Genomic DNA, 21,365 nt, shown 5'->3' with positions numbered 1-21,365 from the left:
GGTGGCACCTTAACACCTCGATGCTTCACCCCGAGTGGCATCTTAACACCTTTTAACATTAGGTTTAAGCATTAATCTCAATCATTAACTAACTTAGGTCCATTTTGACCCATTTGACCAATTTAAGGTCAACATCCCCATTTCGGGTCATCCACTAACCCACTTAACACCCATTTACATAAATATTGGTGTTCTAGCAATTTACTAACTAATTAAGGTTTATTAACAACAATTAATACTTGAAAAACCCTAGTTAGTCATCTTTGAGTCAACATAACCCAAATTCACCCAAAACACCCAATTCACTAACAAATGGGTCTTATTGTTCATCACTCACACAAACCCTAACTCTTTGACAATTAAAACAAGGAAGTTAGGTTTAGGGCTTACCACAACTATCAAAACGTAGCAAATGAGGAGATGAACAACTTTAGTGCTTGCACTTTGACCCGATTCAAGCTTCTTCTTTCTTAAATTTGAGCTATCTCACTCTAGAATCTAACTCTCTCTCTAGAATTGATTGGAAGATGATAAGGAAGGTGAATATTGAGTAAATGACACTTCAAACAACTGATCCAAGCCTTAAATTCGGACCTTAAGTGGTTTTACCAAAATGCCCTCAAAATATCTTGATTAAAAACAAAGTGAGCTGTCAGCCGGTAATGGTGCGGCGCTCCATAAGGCCGCGCGGCGTGCCAAATGCCCAGTTCAGCTTCTTTTGCCTTTTAATTAAATACAACCTAAACCCCACAACTTGAATAACTTATACACACATATGTACAATAAAATATTCGGGTCTTACAACTCTCCCCCACTTAGAATCGATCATGTCCTCGTGATCCTCGTCACTTAACCACCCGGAACCGCACTCTATGGTCCTCAACAACCGTTACAATCCGAATTCCACCACATTACACATTAACCCAAAGATTAATCCAAACTAAGTACACATTTGCATGCATTCAGAAATGTGTAATACACACAACATTCGAAGTCTATAACGATCACTGAGAATACGCGAAATCGCCACGTATTCTTCCAACTTCTCTAGGCAATCCTTCTCTAATAGTCACCATTAATAACCAAATCGTCACCCGTGATTTATTAAAATTCACAAATCCGAGCACAAGAATTTGCTCAATCCCTCCAATCGGGAAAAACTCAATCGACCTCGTACCGAGATATCAATCCCTGAGCGTACCCTTACCAAGTACAATGCTAAAAACAACCAAGTCTCAACCTAAAGTCAACAACTCAAAATGATGAAAACCGAACAAAAGCGAATCCTTATGGATTAAACTTATTACCTAACTTCCTTAGTAGTGGGCAAACATGGCTAGTACGCAACTATCGTAATATCGTAAGCAAGCGACCAAAACCGCTAACGTCCAAATCGACTATGGCAACACAAAACCCAATGTGTACAAAATGGCAGCTGCCACCCCTTAACAACATGTGAGCGAAACATGGCTATCGCATCACTAATCACAGAATATGGTCCTCCCGAACCCACCATTTGCGTATAAAACAACCAATAGTTCTCAATACTAAACGCATGAAGGTTATTTCACACAAAACTCAAGTGTCCAAAAATGGCTATTACTCACCACCATGTGCACAAAACGGCTATGTGCACAATTTATACGGGCAATTAATCATCATAAACCTGCAAATAACGGTTCTTTCCGAAACCGCTCACCATCAATCACAACCAAAAGTAGTTAACGAAGAGCTAATCCTTCCGGAAATCACTCATCACCTATCATAAGTCAAACGCGGTCAACATAGAGATAAACCCAAATAAACATACACTAAATCACCTCGTAGTACCCAAATCAAAGCAATCACACCATCGGAGTCAAAAGTTGCACTAACAGGTATAAGAAGGCACCTGACGTTGCGTTGTCCAACTCCAATTACTAACACCGAGCCTCCAAAGACTCGACCCATACGGGGTCTACTCCTGGTGTCCCACGCCAACCGACTACACGCAGTCACACAAATCTAAAGAATGTTACGGCTCAACGCCCATGACTTCTAGCGACACCAAGGCTTACACCTTTCTAGCTTCGTCATAACCATTAAACCGGTTACCTACATACATAAGGATAGTTAACCACCACGATCCTATTCGCATACGAACGGGGTTAACGGGAATGCCTCTCGAACGGCATACCGCGTGCACCCCCAAATTCCTAGAAGGAAAGAGTGGCCGTCAAGAGCGCACAACACTCGCCACATAATCACAAAACCGCCACCGAAATCGAACCGTCAATTAACATGTATACAAATACATCATAATAAGTTATTATCGTTAAACGTACCACCATACTCTGGTTACGGCCTAATTGGTTTCACCATAAAGCTCAACACAACAATTGGGACTACGCCCTACACGGTCTCATCACTATACGCTCAGTTAAGCTCTCGCGGCTACACCAAATCAAAACACAACACTATCGATAAGACATTTACACGTCACGTACTCTCACATGGTGATATAACACCCGGTGCATACTAAACCAATAACACTCGCACACAAGCAACTAGTTATTAACTCACATACGAGCAACAATACACACACAATCTACAAAGCTTGCGGGTCTCACTCGAACGAGCTTAACGACCCCAAAACCACAACGCAATAAGCCTAGACAACAGAAGACTCAAGCAACGGAGTCAAGGCACAACACGCCGACCTATCCAACCAATCTCCTCATCGATCATAGTCCACGATCCCTCGCGAATTCATTTCACCAAAAAACCGCCGCTCACTTTCTTCCGTTGGCATCAATTAAACAACGACCTAACGCTAACATAACTCATACCTTGTATATCAAGAACGCCGCTACCCGCAGGGTAGGCCTTTCCAACCAGCGAGTTCACTCGACCCGTTGTACCCGAATTTTTTTTTTTTACGAACAACAACACACCTATTCTTACCTTCCGGAAAGAGAGTGAACAAAGTTATCATAACAATTGCGTTACTCACATCCTTGCCATCAAACAACGTCCTTGATTTGTTCCCGTTAAGTCCGTGTCCGCATCCCCGACAATCTTGCACATCCATCTCGTTAGGGAGATGAAATTTACCAGTCTAGTATTTCACGATTCGTACGTCACCTCACACTGTTCCATTCATCCGATGCCACCAATGTCACGACTAATTGACTTCAGTCATATCCAACCTATGAACTGAAATGTCACGTTCATATTGATTATAAACGTTCCATATTAATTGATTTCGTTGCGAGGTTTTGACCTCTATATGAGACGTTTTTCAAAGACTGCATTCATTTTTAAAACAACCATAACCTTTATTTTATCAATAAAGGTTTCAAAAGCATTACGTAGATTATCAAATAATGATAATCTAAAATATACTGTTTACACACGACCATTACATAATGGTTTACAATAGAAATATATTACATCGACATATGTTTCTTGAATGCAGTTTTTACATAATATCATACAAACATGGACTCCAAATCTTATCCTTATTTTAGTATGCAACAGCGGAAGCTCTTAATATTCACCTGAGAATAAACATGCTTTAAACGTCAACAAAAATGTTGGTGAGTTATAGGTTTAACCTATATATATCTGATAGTGCTCCAAATGAACATATATTTTGTAGCAATATCCTCCCAATATGTAAATTATTTAGTTGTAATTGTTCTATTTTAAGTTGTAATCGTTTATATTAAATAAGTGCGAAGACAAAAGGCGAAAACGAAGATTTGAAGACACAAACGTCCAAAAAGCTCAAATGTACAAGATACAATTCAAAAGGTTCAATTTATTGATGAAAAACGTCTAAAAATGACAAGAGTACAAGTTACAAAACGCAAAGTACAAGATATTAAATTGTACGCAAGGACGTTCGAAAATCCGGAACCGGGACATGAGTCAACTATCAACGCCCGACGCAATGGACCAAAAATTACAAGTCTACTATGCACAAGAATATAATATAATATATAAATAATTATATTAATTATTTATATTTTATATTTATATATAAATTATGTCGACAAGCAAGGTTCCAAAATCATGTGAGATGGAAAATCGAACTCCGCAACTCGCGGAGTTTGAAGGCCAAATGGGCTGCGACTTGCGGAGCTGTCAGAAATCAAAACGCCTATAAAAGGCCATGCATTCGTTCGATTTTAATATATAAAAAATAAATAATAATAATAATACTCCGTAATATATAATAAATATATATATATATATATATAATATATATATATATATATATATATATATATATATATATATATATATATATATATATATATATATATATATATATATATATATATATATATATATATATATATATATATATATAGTATAGGGTAGTTTTATATTAGATTAGTTCGGGTTATGTAAAGGTTATTTTTACGGGTTTTGAAGTCGAAATTCTGTCCGTGTAACACTACGCGATAAATACTCAATGTAAGTTACGTTCTCCTTTTTAAATTAATGTCTCATAACTAAATTATTATTATGCTTATTTAAAACGAAGTAATCATGATGTTGGGCTAATTACTAAAATTGGGTAATTGGGTTTTGTACCATAATTGGGGTTTGGACAAAAGAACGACACTTGTGGAAATTAGACTATGGGCTATTAATGGGCTTTATATTTGTTTAACTAAATGATAGTTTGTTAATTTTAATATAAAGATTTACAATTGGACGTCCCTATAAATAACCATATACACTCGATCGGACACGATGGGCGGGGTATTTATATGTACGAATAATCGTTCATTTAACCGGACACGGGAATGGATTAATAGTCTATGGAATTATTAAAACAGGGGTGAAATTATGTACAAGGACACTTGGCATAATTGATAACAAAGTATTAAAACCTTGGGTTACACGCAGTCGATATCCTGGTGTAATTATTAAACAAAGTATTAAAACCTTGTTACAGTTTAAGTCCCCAATTAGTTGGAATATTTAACTTCGGGTATAAGGATAATTTGACGAGGACACTCGCACTTTATATTTATGACTGATGGACTGTTATGGACAAAAACCAGACGGACATATTAAATAATCCAGGACAAAGGACAATTAACCCATGGGCATAAAACTAAAATCAACATATCAAACATCATGATTACGGAAGTTTAAATAAGCATAATTATTTTATTTTATATTTCATCGCACCTTTAATTATTCGTCATTTATATTTTTTTTATTTATTTTATTTTGTTAATTAAATTTACTTTACGCTTCGCTTAAAATATAAAATCGACAAACCAGTCATTAAACGATAAACCCCCTTTTATATATTTTATATATATATATATATATATATATATATATATATATATATATATATATATATATATATATATATATATATATATATATATATATATATATATATATATATATATATATATATATATATATATATTTTTATATTTTTGTACAAATGTAATTATATAAAAATATAGTGTAACCGTCTCCCTGTGGAACGAACCGAACTTACTAAAAACTATACTACTCTACGATTAGGTACACTGCCTATAGTGTTGTAGCAAGGTTTAGGTATATCCCATCTGTAAATAAATAAATAACTTGTGTAAAAATGTATCGTATTTAATAGTTTTTCCTAGTAAAATATAAACTATTTCGTACCCCCACGCTACGACACCAAGTTTTTGGCGCCGCTGCCGGAGAAAATCGGCGAAACGCTATATTTTTAATTTATTTTTGTATAAATATATTTATATATCATTTTAGAAAAACAATATAAAATTTAAAAAAAACACGTTTTTCAATCTCCGCGACTTGCGGAGGTTTTCTGGTACGGATCACCGCGACTCGCGGAGCCGCCCTGGCAGACCTGACCACGGAACCCTAATCGCATTTAATACGGAGTATATTAATTATTATTATTTTTAAAACCCTAATTAGTTTAATTAATTTAATATTTAGTTTTAATTTTAATTAATTAGTAATAATTAATTTTAATTAGTTTTATTTATATTTAAAAATTAATACTATTATAAAATAAAAATATAAAAATAATATTTTTTATAAAAATAAGTAATTTTATCACTTTTTATAATTTGTATCCTTTTATTTAGTGTAATCGTAATATTTTGTATATTTTTCGTTCGCAATTAGTTTTAAAATTAGTTTTTCCGTAGTTATTTTATATGTATAGATTCTTAGGCTTTGCCGTAAAATCCCTTAAGTGCTTTTTCTTTAGATTAAGATTTAGGCACTTTGGAATTTTGCAAAGCCGTTTTTCGCTTTAGTTTTAAATAGATTTTAGTGCCTTTAAGTAATTGCCGTTTTCTGAATAAAATTGCATTTACCTTTAGACCTTTAGGCGCAACTTTTTAGATATAATTTTTAGACTTTTAAGTTTTGACGTTTTTCTTTCTTATTTTTATTTTTCGACGTTTTTTGACGCGTATTCTTTTTCTTTCTTATTTCTCGACGATCTAGTTTTTAGGACTTAGAATTTTCTCTATTTCTTCTCTATAATTTCTTTAAAATTTCAACGAAAAATTATTTTAAGCGGTTAAATTGATAGACATCCAAATTTTCTGCTTCGTAGTAATAGTTGGATTTGTTAGTGGCTGAGTTGTGAGCTTCCGATTTAAAGGGTTCTGGCTCCCTGCTGCATCTATTGGCTATTCGAAACGTGAGCAAAAACAGAAAAGTCTATTAATTTGATAACTTATATAATTTTTATTTTTATAACTAATAGGATAATTAAGTAAATGCACCACATTGTAGCTAAAATTTGGTAATAAGCGCATTATGAAAAATCTCGAGAATATTTTGGAAACTCTTTATGACATCCGAAATCAATTTAATCAATACTCTCAAAAGGATGTTGATGACAATTCGTTCGGTCAATCTTGGATCACGAATGACAAAACAATAACTGGTTGTGAAATCTGTGGAGATTATCACTCAACATGGGAATGTTATTATTACGTTCCTATAGAAAATTATGCACCCATGGAACCTGAATGGAACGATTATGAGGAATACAATTCTAATTGGGATTATTCACAAGAATATATCCAAACTCAACAACCAGAAGACGAGGAAAATTATGTGCCTGAAAATTCTTTAGATTATATGAAAATCAAACTCGAAGAACTTGATGCTCAAAATGAACAAATGAGAGAGTTTGTAAATTGGCAAGCTGAAACCCTATCAGATTACACACCTGTTGATCTGAGGAGTATTGTGCAAGAAAATTTTATATCATCGAATTTTGATGAATTCGAGAGCTCCGAAATCACCAACTATCCCGATGATACTTTTTATTCAGTTTTACCAATTTCACAACATATCGACACATTAGCCTCTACCGACAAAATCATCGATCCATCAATGAATGAAGAAGAAGTAAGGGTGACAAATTGGTACTCTTGGAAAAACGATAACGTTGAAAATTTTACCCCCGAGACCAAAATGGTGAGACCAATAAGTACCATTAATGAAGAAGAATTTGCTTTGATCCCGAAATTCACCATTCCACAACCTTCCAACCCAATATTCTCAATAGACGAGTCATCCACCGAAAATGAACTACGAGCTGTAATAGATAATGACACCTCGAATTTCACACAATTGGGTAATAGAGGTGAAACCTTTGATCCCGAGAATGAACAGAAGGAAACGTTAGAAATTGTCCACCCTATAATATGTATGTCGGTGTATATCGATCCATTTGACCAAGAACCAGAAAAGAGACATATCCATTTACTAAAAGCTACACTTAAAAAAAGAATTAAGTAGTGACGATCGGGTGAGTCTAAACTTTAAACCCATTGATATATCATACACCACCCGAGATATAAATAACTGGCTCACTATTTTAATTCGTGGAACTTATTCTACCGACTTCACATGTCGTCAGCTAAGTGTGGGGAAGTCTAACCCCACTTAACGTTAAATTAGGGGATCGGTTTAGTGCATAACTAGTTAATAAAAATGCACTATTAGGGTAAAAGACGCATTTTCAAAAATTATCAAACAGTTCAGAAAAGCAACCGTTTTTGAAGAAAAACATGTGTGATAAAACAAGAAGGAATGAACGATGAGGTGCACCATCTATCATCCTGCAATTTTATGGTATCTTTAACTACTTTCTACACTAATCACCCTCATGAATTTATAATTATAGTCTGATTTCATGCAAATGAGGGCATTGCATGATCTTAAGTGTGGGGAAGGATTATAAATTCTCTCGGGTTTACACTTGGTTTTATTTGCCAAATTTTGTGAAAATTTGAAAAAATTTCAACTAAATGAATTCAAAATCATGTTTATACATATTTATGAACGATGAAAACTAGGTGTTAATACCAAAATTATCGTTACCTCGGAAAGGACATAAATTGAGAAACAACCCAAAACGCTTGAATTCATTTAAAATGGAATATAAGAGAATAAAAAGGCAAAGAACATAATAAATAAAAGCCAAGTGTGGGGAGAATATACCAAGTTATTCAATAAAAAATTATCTATCACCTGTTTCCGTAAAGTTATTGCAGGTGCTTTTGTTTTGGACTAAATTAACTGTTTTACCCGATTTACTGTAATGAAAGATGGATCTACACGATGAATCAATTCCATCATTTAAAGGAAGTAAAGTCTTCCGAAAAAGACACGCGCTTCTTGATTTAGGTCAAGAAGTTGTCGTTCAGACCAGCTGTAGGTTGACGAAAAATCTAGAAAAGTCATCACTAAAATCAGCAGGAAATCCACAGACCTCAGCATCAAACAGGATCGCCAAGTGGTCAGATTTATCCTAACCATGAGAAGGATTTATCTCGTACAATGGGGGCACCGTGCAAATTAGCTTGATAAGACTAATGAATTAGATCCCCAGAAAGGATAATCTCCTTAAAGATTAAAAATCAGCTTCTAAGACTGATATTACTCAATCCTTGAGATTGACCTTAAAGATTGAGAATTACAAACTCATGGAATTCAATGATATCTAAACTCAAGCTTGAACGAGAAAATATTTTGATTAAAATTACAAACCGATTTGTTTTCTGAAAACCTATTTTCAATGCGTTCATTACCATTGAACGTAAAATCCTAGGAATTCACCTGGAATTCATAAGGTCACCTGAACCAAATCGGGTGTCAACCGTAAGAACGGTGGTTGCATAGCATGGTCGAAGCAGGACCTTGTGCCAGACCAAAAAATTATAAGGGTGAGCTTTACTATTGCTCCTACAAAGGATAGTAATTGCGTCCGACACGTTATAGACCATAATTAAAAGCAAGTCACGGGACATTGCCTTAACAGTTGCTTGTTCATCGTTTTCCTTTACAACCGGACGGTAGTTTACCGAAAGGTAATATACGGGACAAGTAAACTGGACGTGTTGCTTTCCTAATACAAGGTTAGCAAGTGGGTGACACAAAACCATAAGTTTTGAGCCAAAATTTTCAAATCTGAAACCCACAAAACCCACAAAAAAATCATTTTGCAAACACCGGTGAAGGGTTATTTCGGAAAACTTATCTAGGGTAAAAGCTAGATTGAATTTTCAAAAGATCAAATGTTTTCATAAAGATCCAATTTCCTTAAGGATCTACATTTTCATAGTCATGTGGGACTGTAAACAGCCTTTCAAATGTGCACTTTGCTTTGGAAACCGAAAGTAAATCGGCTATTTGATTGCAAGTGTCGTTGACCTAAACCCGAGGCAACTGTGGATGACACACCCACCTTTAACCATGGTTCTATTGTTACTATCATTATTTATACCGCCATATCAAAATCACTGATGTACAAAGTGAAAAGAATAAAGAAGTGATTCGTGTGATGTATTATATTATTTCAAGTTATGTATTGCTTGAGAACAAGCAACGTTCAAGTGTGGGGATATTTGATAGTGCTCCAAATGAACATATATTTTGTAGCAATATCCTCCCAATATGTAAATTATTTAGTTGTAATTGTTCTATTTTAAGTTGTAATCGTTTATATTAAATAAGTGCGAAGACAAAAGGCGAAAACGAAGATTTGAAGACACAAACGTCCAAAAAGCTCAAATGTACAAGATACAATTCAAAAGGTTCAATTTATTGATGAAAAACGTCTAAAAATGACAAGAGTACAAGTTACAAAATGCAAAGTACAAGATATTAAATTGTACGCAAGGACGTTCGAAAATCCGGAACCGGGACATGAGTCAACTATCAACGCCCGATGCAATGGACCAAAAATTACAAGTCTACTATGTACAAGAATATAATATAATATATAAATAATTATATTAATTATTTATATTTTATATTTATATATAAATTATGTCGACAAGCAAGGTTCCAAAATCATGTGAGCTGGAAAATCAAACTCCGCGACTCGCGAAGTTTGAAGGCCAAATGGGCCGCGACTCGCGGAGCTGTCAGAAATCAAAACGCCTATAAAAGGCCATGCATTCGTTCGATTTTAATATATAAAAAATAAATAATAATAATAATACTCCGTAATATATAATAAATAAATATATATAATATATATATATATATATATATATATATATATATATATATATATATATATATATATATATATATATATATATATATATAGTATAGGGTAGTTTTATATTAGATTAGTTCGGGTTATGTAAAGGTTATTTTTACGGGTTTTGAAGTCGAAATTCTGTCCGTGTAACACTACGCGATAAATACTCAATGTAAGTTATGTTCTCCTTTTTAAATTAATGTCTCATAACTAAATTATTATTATGCTTATTTAAAACGAAGTAATCATGATGTTGGGCTAATTACTAAAATTGGGTAATTGGGCTTTGTACCATAATTGGGGTTTGGACAAAAGAACGACACTTGTGGAAATTAGACTATGGGCTATTAATGCGCTTTATATTTGTTTAACTAAATGATAGTTTGTTAATTTTAATATAAAGATTTACAATTGGACGTCCCTATAAATAACCATATACACTCGATCGGACACGATGGGTGGGGTATTTATATGTACGAGTAATCGTTCATTTAACCGGACACGGGAATGGATTAATAGTCTATGGAATTATTAAAACAGGGGTGAAATTATGTACAAGGACACTTGGCATAATTGATAACAAAGTATTAAAACCTTGGGTTACACGCAGTCGATATCCTGGTGTAATTATTAAACAAAGTATTAAAACCTTGTTACAGTTTAAGTCCCCAATTAGTTGGAATATTTAACTTCGGGCATAAGGATAATTTGACGAGGACACTCGCACTTTATATTTATGACTGATGGACTGTTATGGACAAAAACCAGACGGATATATTAAATAATCCAGGACAAAGGACAATTAACCCATGGGCATAAAACTAAAATCAACACATCAAACATCATGATTACGGAAGTTTAAATAAGCATAATTATTTTATTTTATATTTCATCGCACCTTTAATTATTCGTCATTTATATTTTTTGTTATTTATTTTATTTTGTTAATTAAATTTACTTTGCGCTTCGCTTAAAATATAAAATCGACAAACCGGTCATTAAACGGTAAACCCCCCTTTTATATATTATTATATATATAAATATATTTATATATTTTTGTACAAATGTAATTATATAAAAATATAGTGTAACCGTCTCCCTGTGGAACGAACCGGACTTACTAAAAACTATACTACTCTACGATTAGGTACACTTCCTATAGTGTTGTAGCAAGGTTTAGGTATATCCCATCTGTAAATAAATAAATAACTTGTGTAAAAATGTATCGTATTTAATAGTTTTTCCTAGTAAAATATAAACTATTTCGTACCCCCACGCTACGACACCAATATCAAATCGTAACAGTAGACCACAAGATTTCATATTTCAATATACATCCCATACATAGAGATAAAAATCATTCATATGGTGAACACCTGGTAACCGACATTAACAAGATGCATATATAAGAATATCCCCATCATTCCGGGACACCCTTCGGATATGATATAAATTTCGAAGTACTAAAGCATCCAGTACTTTGGATGGGGTTTGTTAGGCCCAATAGATCTATCTTTAGGATTCGCGTCAATTAGGGTGTCTGTTCCCTAATTCTTAGATTACCAGACTTAATAAAAAGGGACATATTCGATTTTGATAATTCAACCATAGAATGTAGTTTCACGTACTTGTGTCTATTTTGTAAATCATTTATAAAACCTGCATGTATTCTCATCCCAAAAATATTAGATTTTAAAAGTGGGACTATAATTCACTTTCACAGATTTTTTACTTCGTCGGGAAGTAAGACTTGGCCACTGGTCGATTCACGAACCTATAACAAATATGTACATATATATCAAAGTATATTCAAAATATATTTACAACACTTTTAATACATTTTGATGTTTTAAGTTTATTAAGTCAGCTGTCATCGTTAGTAACCTACAACTAGTTGTCCAACGTTAGATGTACAGAAAAAAAATTGATATATATTATCTTGAATCAATCCACGACCTAGTGTATACATATCTCAGTATTGATCACAACTCAAACTATATATATTTTGGAATCAACCTCAACCCTGTATAGCTAACTCCAACATTCACATATAGAGTGTCTATGGTTGTTCCGAAATATATATAGATGTGTCGACATGATAGGTCGAAACATTGTATACGTGTCTATGGTATCTCAAGATTACATAATATACAATACAAGTTGATTAAGTTATGGTTGAAATAGATTTGTTACCAATTTTCACGTAGCTAAAATGAGTAGTTTTTACCAATTTTGTTTTGCTCGCAATTTCTTCGTTTCTAATCCATTTTGAGTGATTTAAGCGGCCACGGTTTCGTATTGAACTTGAATTTATGAAACTAAACAGAAAAGATATAGGTTTATAGTTGTAAATACAAGTTACAAGTCTTTTTTGAAAGAGGTAGTCATTTCCGTCGAAAGAACGACATCTTGATGACTGTTTTGAAAAACATACTTTCACTTTGAGTTTATCCATGATTTTTGGATATGGTTTCATGTTCATAAGAAAAATCATTTTCCCAGAAGTATAGCTTTTAAATCAAAGTTTTTCATAGTTTTTAATTATCCAAACCAAAACAGCCCCCGGTTGTAACTACGACGGCGTAAATCCGGTTTTATGGTGTTTATCTTGTTTTCGGGTTTTAAATCATTAAGTTAGCATATCATATAGATATAGATCATGTGTATAGTTGATTTTAAAAGTGTAGTTAGAAGGATTAACTTTATTTGCGAACAAGTTTAGAATTAACTAAACTATGTTCTAGTGATTACTAGTTTACCACTTCGAATATGATAGCTTTTTATGTATGAATCGAATGATGTTATGAACATAATTACTACCTTAAGTTCCTTGGATAAACCTACTGGAAAAGAGAAAAATGGATCTAGCTTCAACGGATCCTTGGATGGCTCGAAGTTCTTGAAGCAGAATCATGACACGAAAACAAGTTCAAGTAAGATCATCACTTGAAATAAGATTGTTATAGTTATAGAAATTGAACCAAAGTTTGAATATGATTATTACCTAGTATTAGAATGATAACCTACTGTAAGAAACAAAGATTTCTTGAGGTTGGATGATCACCTTACAAGATTGGAAGTGAGCTAGCAAACTTGAAAGTATTCTTGATTTTATGTAACTAGAACTTGTAGAATTTATGAAGAACACTTAGAACTTGAAGTTAGAACTTGAGAGAGATCAATTAGATGAAGAAAATTGAAGAATGAAAGTTTTTGTAGGTGTTTTTGGTCGTTGGTGTATGGATTAGATATAAAGGATATGTAATTTTATTTTCATGTAAATAAGTCATGAATGATTACTCATATTTTTGTAATTTTATGAGATATTTCATGCTAGTTGCCAAATGATGGTTCCCACATGTGTTAGGTAACTCACATGGGCTTCTAAGAGCTGATCATTGGAGTTTATATACCAATAGTACATATATCTAAAAGCTGTGTATTGTACGAGTACGAATACGGGTGCATACGAGTAGAATTATTGATGAAACTGAACGAGGATGTAATTGTAAGCATTTTTGTTAAGTAGAAGTATTTTGATAAGTGGATGGAAGTCTTTCGAAAGTGTATGAATACATATTAAAACACTACATGTATATACATTTTAACTGAGTCATTAAGTCATCGTTAGTCGTTACATGTAAGTGTTGTTTTGAGACCTTTAGGTTAACGATCTTGTTAAATGTTGTTAACCCAAAGTTTATAATATCAAATGAGATTTTAAATTATTATATTATCATGATATTATGATATATTAATATATCTTAATATGATATATACATTTAAATGTCGTTACAACGATAATCGTTACATATATGTCTCGTTTCGAAAACCTTAAGTTAGTAGTCTTGTTTTCACTTATGTAGTTCATTGTTAATACACTTGATGATATATTTAATTATCATATTATCATGTTATATATAATATAACAATGTATTAATATGCTTCAAATATATTTAGTAAGACGTGGTTATAACGATAATCGTTATATGTATCGTTTCGAGTTTCATACGTCAATAGTCTCCTTTTTAAGTATATAACTTATTGTTACTATTTTTAATGAGATACTTGATAATCATTATATCATGTTAAACATATATATTTATTCATTTATGTATCATCATGTCATATACAACTTATAGCGTTCGTGAATCATTGGTCAAACTGGGTAATCAGACGTTTACAAAATTTCTGTTTCAATTAACCAAGTCTTAACAAGTTTGATTGCTTAACATGTTGGAAACATTTAATCATGTAAATATAGTTTTCATTAAACATATAATCATAGAAAGGTTCGGAAAAGTTCGGGTCACTACATGAACCTTACGGTTCTCCAACTTTCGACACCAAAACGAACACGCGTTATTAACTAACACTAAAGCCCAATTATATAGGTTGGTAAAACCAAACCCCTCACTCCATCCTAGGAATGCTTAGAAACTTAAGTCCCTCATCCGTCAACCCAAATATCAATATAGGGTAATTCCATTGGGAATGCTACCCCTAACAATACCCCGTATTTACACTAATGCGTTCGTCCCCAAGTGGCATTCTCATAAGTCAATGACTCAAGCGCTACCCTTGTGCACTATCGTTAATAGCACCAACATACCGAATCTTCACCGAGTTCACTTTAGCCTAATTAGATCCCGAATCAAAGTTTAAGTCTCTAATACATACACGAATCCATCGGCACACAACAACAATAAGGCATATTTGTACCAAAGACGAAAATACCTGAAACACCATCTTTGGACCCGTGCGCTTCACTGATCATCAGATAGTCACGCTCTAACCTTCTAACTCGATCGACAAACGATTTGGAACACTCTGACTTTTGGTGTCCCTTCTTTTGGCAAATAAAGCACTTGATCGCGCTTAAAGGTACACTCGTACAATCCCGTGCCCAATGACCTCGTCCTCCACACCTAAAGCACGTAGGCCCATAACCTCTCTTACTCCTCTTCTTCACTTTTTCAACACCTTCGGGCGTACTTCTTGCCTTTTTACTAGGAGCACCTCTTGATTCGAACTTTCTCTTACCCAAAGAGTGATCAGCAAATTTTGAAGCATGAGATTCAATCCCCATAGTTGCTCCTTCGTCACCGTAACCTTGAGGTTTAGGAAATCTCTTTTCTAACTCTTCCTTCACGACCTTAGGCACTTGGTCTCGGACCATCTCGGTCACTATTCCCTCGAACGACTCTTGGAGAACTTGCTTAACCTTGTCGGCGAAAATCAAAAAATAGCGTTCGAACTCCGCATCAATCCTTAAGGTTAACTCATCCTTCCCCTCATGAATAGGCCCGTCCATTCCATATATCTCTTCCGTCTTCATTCTAAAGAATGCAATCGACTAGGCAACGAACGAGTACAATCCTACGTATAATCCCGACTCATCTTGCTCGGCAATCGTCTTACATCACTTGTCAAATACGATTTGCACCCGTAAAAATGGTAGCTAATCATTATTACGCGTACACGCTGTATTCACTCGTTAGTACCACGACCGATTTGCTCAATGATATAACCCAACACAAATACAAAATATATTAATAATATCCGCATATTAATATATACGTTAGTCCACCCATAAACTAGGACACTATCAGAATTCCCGTTCTGACCCGAAATCCTACAAGTCCCGCACAAATAAGCACACATAAAAGTCTAAGTCTAGGCACCTATCTCAAGTCACCTAAATCCCTTAGACTATGCTCTGATACCACTTGTAACGACCCAAACCAAAATACAAACGAACCCGCGGAAAATATCAAATAATTTTTTTTTCCTGGAACAGCATATGGCGCGTCGCGCCAGGAGGTCGCGCGGCGCGCCATTCTGGTCTGTCCCAAAAGTCTTGAAATGCTAAAAAGATTGGCCACTTCCCGACATAATTAGACAAAACGCTTTTAACAACATATTCAAATATGTAAAACTAACACATTCCATTAATAAAATGAGTTTTACGAAGCGGGGCCCACATCGGCCGTTTTTACGAGTTTAATTCAAAATATGAGTTTCGACCATCAAAAACTTTAAGTACCAAACTACACTATGAGCATGGTGTTTGGGATTAAACTACCCAAGTCTCGGTCAAACTCCAAAAGCTAAAAATCCCAAAAGCATTCTCTAACAACGACGGGATCTTTAATCCAAGATGATGCCCTTACCCTTGTCCACAACCGAACCTATAAAAAGGTAAACAACGAGAGGGTAAGCAAAGCTTAGTGAATGCAATAATTATACACATACATATATAATATACCTACTTGCAAATCACTTACTCAAACTCCGCATACATGCTAGCAACACAATTAGCTTATAATCTCGAATACAAGCTAGAAATCTCCAATACCACAAGCTAGCATATGCAACGCATGTAATATAATTCGAATAATATATTATGCTTACACTTACAACACAAATAACCATGGTTAACCAATCGTACAAGGGAATGACGCTCGCGAAAATGCCATCGGTGTTCATAACATCCGTTAGGGTACTTAACACCTCGTATCACTAACCCTTAGGGTGGAACCTTAACACCTCGGCACTTCACCCCGAGTGGCATCTTAACACCTCGATGCTTCACTCATTATTTTACGGAGTGGTGTCTTAACACCTCAACACTACACCCCTAGGTGGCACCTTAACACATCGATGCTTCACCTCGAGTGGCATCTTAACACCTTTTAACATTAGGTTTAAGCATTAATCTCAATCATTAACTAACTTAGGTCCATTTTGACCCATTTGACCAATTTAAGGTCAACACCCCCATTTCGGGTCATCCACTAACCCACTTAACACCCATTTACATAAATATTGGTGTTCTAGCAATTTACTAACTAATTAAGGTTTATTAACAATAATTAATACTTGAAAAACCCTAGTTAGTCATCTTTGAGTCAACATAACCCAAATTCACCCAAAACACCCAATTCACTAACATATGGGTCTTATTGTTCATCAGTCACACAAACCTTAACTCTTTAACAATTAAAATAAGGAAGTTAGGTTTAGGGCTTACCACAACTATCAAAACGTAGCTAATGAGGAGATGAACAACTTTAGTGCTTGCACTTTGACCCGATTCGAGCTTCTTCTTCCTTAATTTGAGCTCTCTCACTCTAGAATCTAACTCTCTCTCTAAAATTGATTGGAAGATGATAAGGAAGGTGAATATGGAGTAAATGACACTCCAAACAACTGATCCAATAGTTAAAGTCGGACCTTAAGTGGTTTTACCAAAATGCCCTCAAAATATCTTGATTAAAAACAAAGTGAGCTGTCAGCCCGTAATGCCCAGTTCAGCTTCTTTTGCCTTTTAATTAAATACAACTTAAACCCCACAACTTGAATAACTTATACACACATATGTACAATAAAATATTCGGGTCTTACAGTAAATCTGTATCAACCAACTATCATTCCGCCAAGGATAGTTGTAATTCTTTGTGATTTAATCAATAAAGAATAACAATTGAAAAATTACCTTTCACTCTATTTAAATTACATGCTTGAATATTAAACTGTGTTTAATTGGTTAGTTAATCAATAAAGAATAACGGTTATTGTTGGTATGTAGCGCAGCCTGTACTGCGGCTATGTTTGAAGCTAGAAAAGTACGGAATTCCTCTTCATTCATATTCACGGCGTGTCGAGTAGTCGGTGCCATTTCCTTCAAAATAGTCAAATGGAACAAGTTAATCATACAGAATATTAAGAGTAGTTAATAGTATTTCGTAGCATAATATGAACTCATTTATAAAAGCTTTTTCTTCATAATAGCTTTTTTATAAGTTTAAATTCGGGTAGTACCTACCCGTTAAGTTCATACTTAGTAGCTAATATACAATTCAACTACTACAATTCTATATGAAAAACTGATTATAATAATATTTCGCGTTCAAACTTTTACACAATATTTTACAAAATTACAATACCGCTTATTTTACATATAGCAGGAAATATAGCACACAATAAATTTGATACAAGATGGTTGTGAAGATAATTCTAGCTAGTACACAAGTCGTTCAGCAAAGGCACTAAAGACACGTAATTCATACGTCCAGAAACAAGTCATGCATTCTGGTTTTACTAGGATTACTTCCCATCCTTGGTCTTGTGGAACATAACCGTTATGGCCGTTGATAAGACAGCGTGTTGTAACGTCGTCAAAGGGACGAGGGTTACGTAATGTCCAACAGTCCTGTAACAATCTAAAAACCTCATTTCTTACCCCAATTACCGACTCCGTCACTTGTGGGAACGTTTTGTTTAATATATATAGATGTGTCGACATGATAGGTGGAAACATTGTATACGTGTCTATGGTATCTCAAGATAACATAATATACAATACAAGTTGATTAAGTTATGGTTGGAATAGATTTGTTACCAATTTTCACGTAGCTAAAATGAGAAAAATTATCCAATCTTGTTTTACCCATAACTTCTTCATTTTAAATCCGTTTTGAGTGAATAAAATTGCTATGGTTTCATATTGAACTCTATTTTATGAATCTAAATAGAAAAAGTATAGGTTTATAGTCGGAAAAATAAGTTACAAGTCGTTTTTGTAAAGGTAGTCATTTCAGTCGAAAGAACGACGTCCAGATGACCATTTTAGAAAACATATTTCCACTTTGAGTTTAACCATAATTTTTGGATATAGTTTCATGTTCATAATAAAATTCATTTTCTCAGAATAACAACTTTTAAATCAAAGTTTATCATAGTTTTTAATTAACTAACCCAAAACAGCCCGCGGTGTTACTACGACGGCGTAAATCCGGTTTTACGGTGTTTTTCGTGTTTCCAGGTTTTAAATCATTAAGTTAGCATATCATATAGATATAGAACATGTGTTTAGTTAATTTTAAAAGTCAAGTTAGAAGGATTAACTTTTGTTTGCGAACAAGTTTAGAATTAACTAAACTATGTTCTAGTGATTACGAGTTTAAACTTTCGAATAAGATAGTTTTATATATATGAATCGAATGATGTTATGAACATCATTACTACCTCAATTTTAGTAGGTAAACCTACTTAAAGTAACAAGAAATGATCTAGCTTCAAAGGATCTTGGATGGCTTGAAAGTTCTTGAAGTAGGATCATGACACAAAAACTAGTTCAAGTAAGATTTTTACTCGAATTAAGATAGTTTATAGTTATAGAAATTGAATCAAAGTTTGAATATGAATATTATCTTGAATAAGAAAGATAACCTACTGTATATAACAAATGTTTCTTGATCTTAGATGATTACTTGGAATGGATTAGAAAGCTTGGAAGTAAATTAGTAAACTTGAAGGGATTTTTGAAGTGTTCTTGAAGTGTTCTTCCTATGATGATTATAACTTGATTCTTGAAGTGATTTTTGATGAAGATGATGATTAACTACTGGAAAAATACGTTCATAATAGTGTGGGTGTGTTGAGAGAGAATTAGAAAGAAAATTGGAAGTGAAATAGAGTGAATGATGAGTGGTAATTGGTGAGTGGTGAGTGGGGTTAAAAGGAGTTCTAGTTAGTTGACTAGCTCATGGTAGAAGTTAAAATTGATTAGTCATACATGACATAATCAAGAGTGGAATCCCATGCAAGTTCTTATTGGTATATACCCATAGTAAGTACGTTTTGAAGCTGTGTATAATACGGGTAAGAATACGACTAGAATTCTTGATGAAAGAAAAGAATGGGAAAGTAACTGTAACCATTTTCGTTAAGTATGGGTGTTTTGATATATGTCTTGAAGTCTTCCAAAAGTATTTTAATACATCTAAATACACTACATGTATATACATTTTAACTGAGTCGTTAAGTCATCGTTAGTCGTTACATGTAAGTGTTGTTTTGAAACCTTTAAGTTAACGATCTCAATTAATGTTGTTACCCCGTTGTTTATTATATCTAATGAGATGTTAAATTATTATATTATCATAATATTATGATATATTAATATATCTTAATATGATATATATACATTTAAATGTCGTTACAACGATAATCGTTACATATATGTCTCGTTTCGAAATCCTTAAGTTAGTAGTCTTGTTTATATGTATATAACTCATTGTTAATATACTTATGGAGATACTTACTTATCATAATCTCATGTTAACCATATGTATATCCATATATATATATCGTCATGTCATTTTTACAAGTTTTAACGTTCGTGAATCGCCGGTCAACTTGGGTGGTCAATTGTCTATATGAAACATATTTCAATTAATCAAGTCTTAACAAGTTTGATTGCTTAACATGTTGGAAACATTTAATCATGTAAATATCAATCTCAATTAATATATATAAACATGGAAAAGTTCGGGTCACTACAGTACCTACCCGTTAAATAAATTTCGTCCCGAAATTTTAAGCTGTTGAAGGTGTTGACGAATCTTCTGGAAACAGATGCGGGTATTTCTTCTTCATCTGATCTTCATGCTCCCAGGTGAACTCGGGTCCTCTACGAGCATTCCATCAAACCTTAACAATTGGTATCTTGTTTTGCTTAAGTCTTTTAACCTCACGATCCATTATTTCGACGGGTTCTTCGATGAATTGGAGTTTTTCGTTGATTTGGATTTCATCTAACGGAATAGTGAGATCTTATTTAGCAAAATATTTCTTCAAATTCGAGACGTGGAAAGTGTTATGTACAGCCGCGAGTTGTTGAGGTAACTCAAGTCGGTAAGCTACTGGTCCGACACGATCAATAATCTTGAATGGTCCAATATACCTTGGATTTAATTTCCCTCGTTTACCAAATCGAACAACGCCTTTCCAAGGTGCAACTTTAAGC

The sequence above is a fragment of the Rutidosis leptorrhynchoides genome, chromosome 6, assembly GCF_046630445.1.
Source record: "Rutidosis leptorrhynchoides isolate AG116_Rl617_1_P2 chromosome 6, CSIRO_AGI_Rlap_v1, whole genome shotgun sequence".
NCBI lineage: Eukaryota > Viridiplantae > Streptophyta > Magnoliopsida > Asterales > Asteraceae > Rutidosis > Rutidosis leptorrhynchoides.
The sequence above is the reverse complement of the archived record's forward strand: the minus strand, read 5'-3'. Positions refer to the sequence as shown.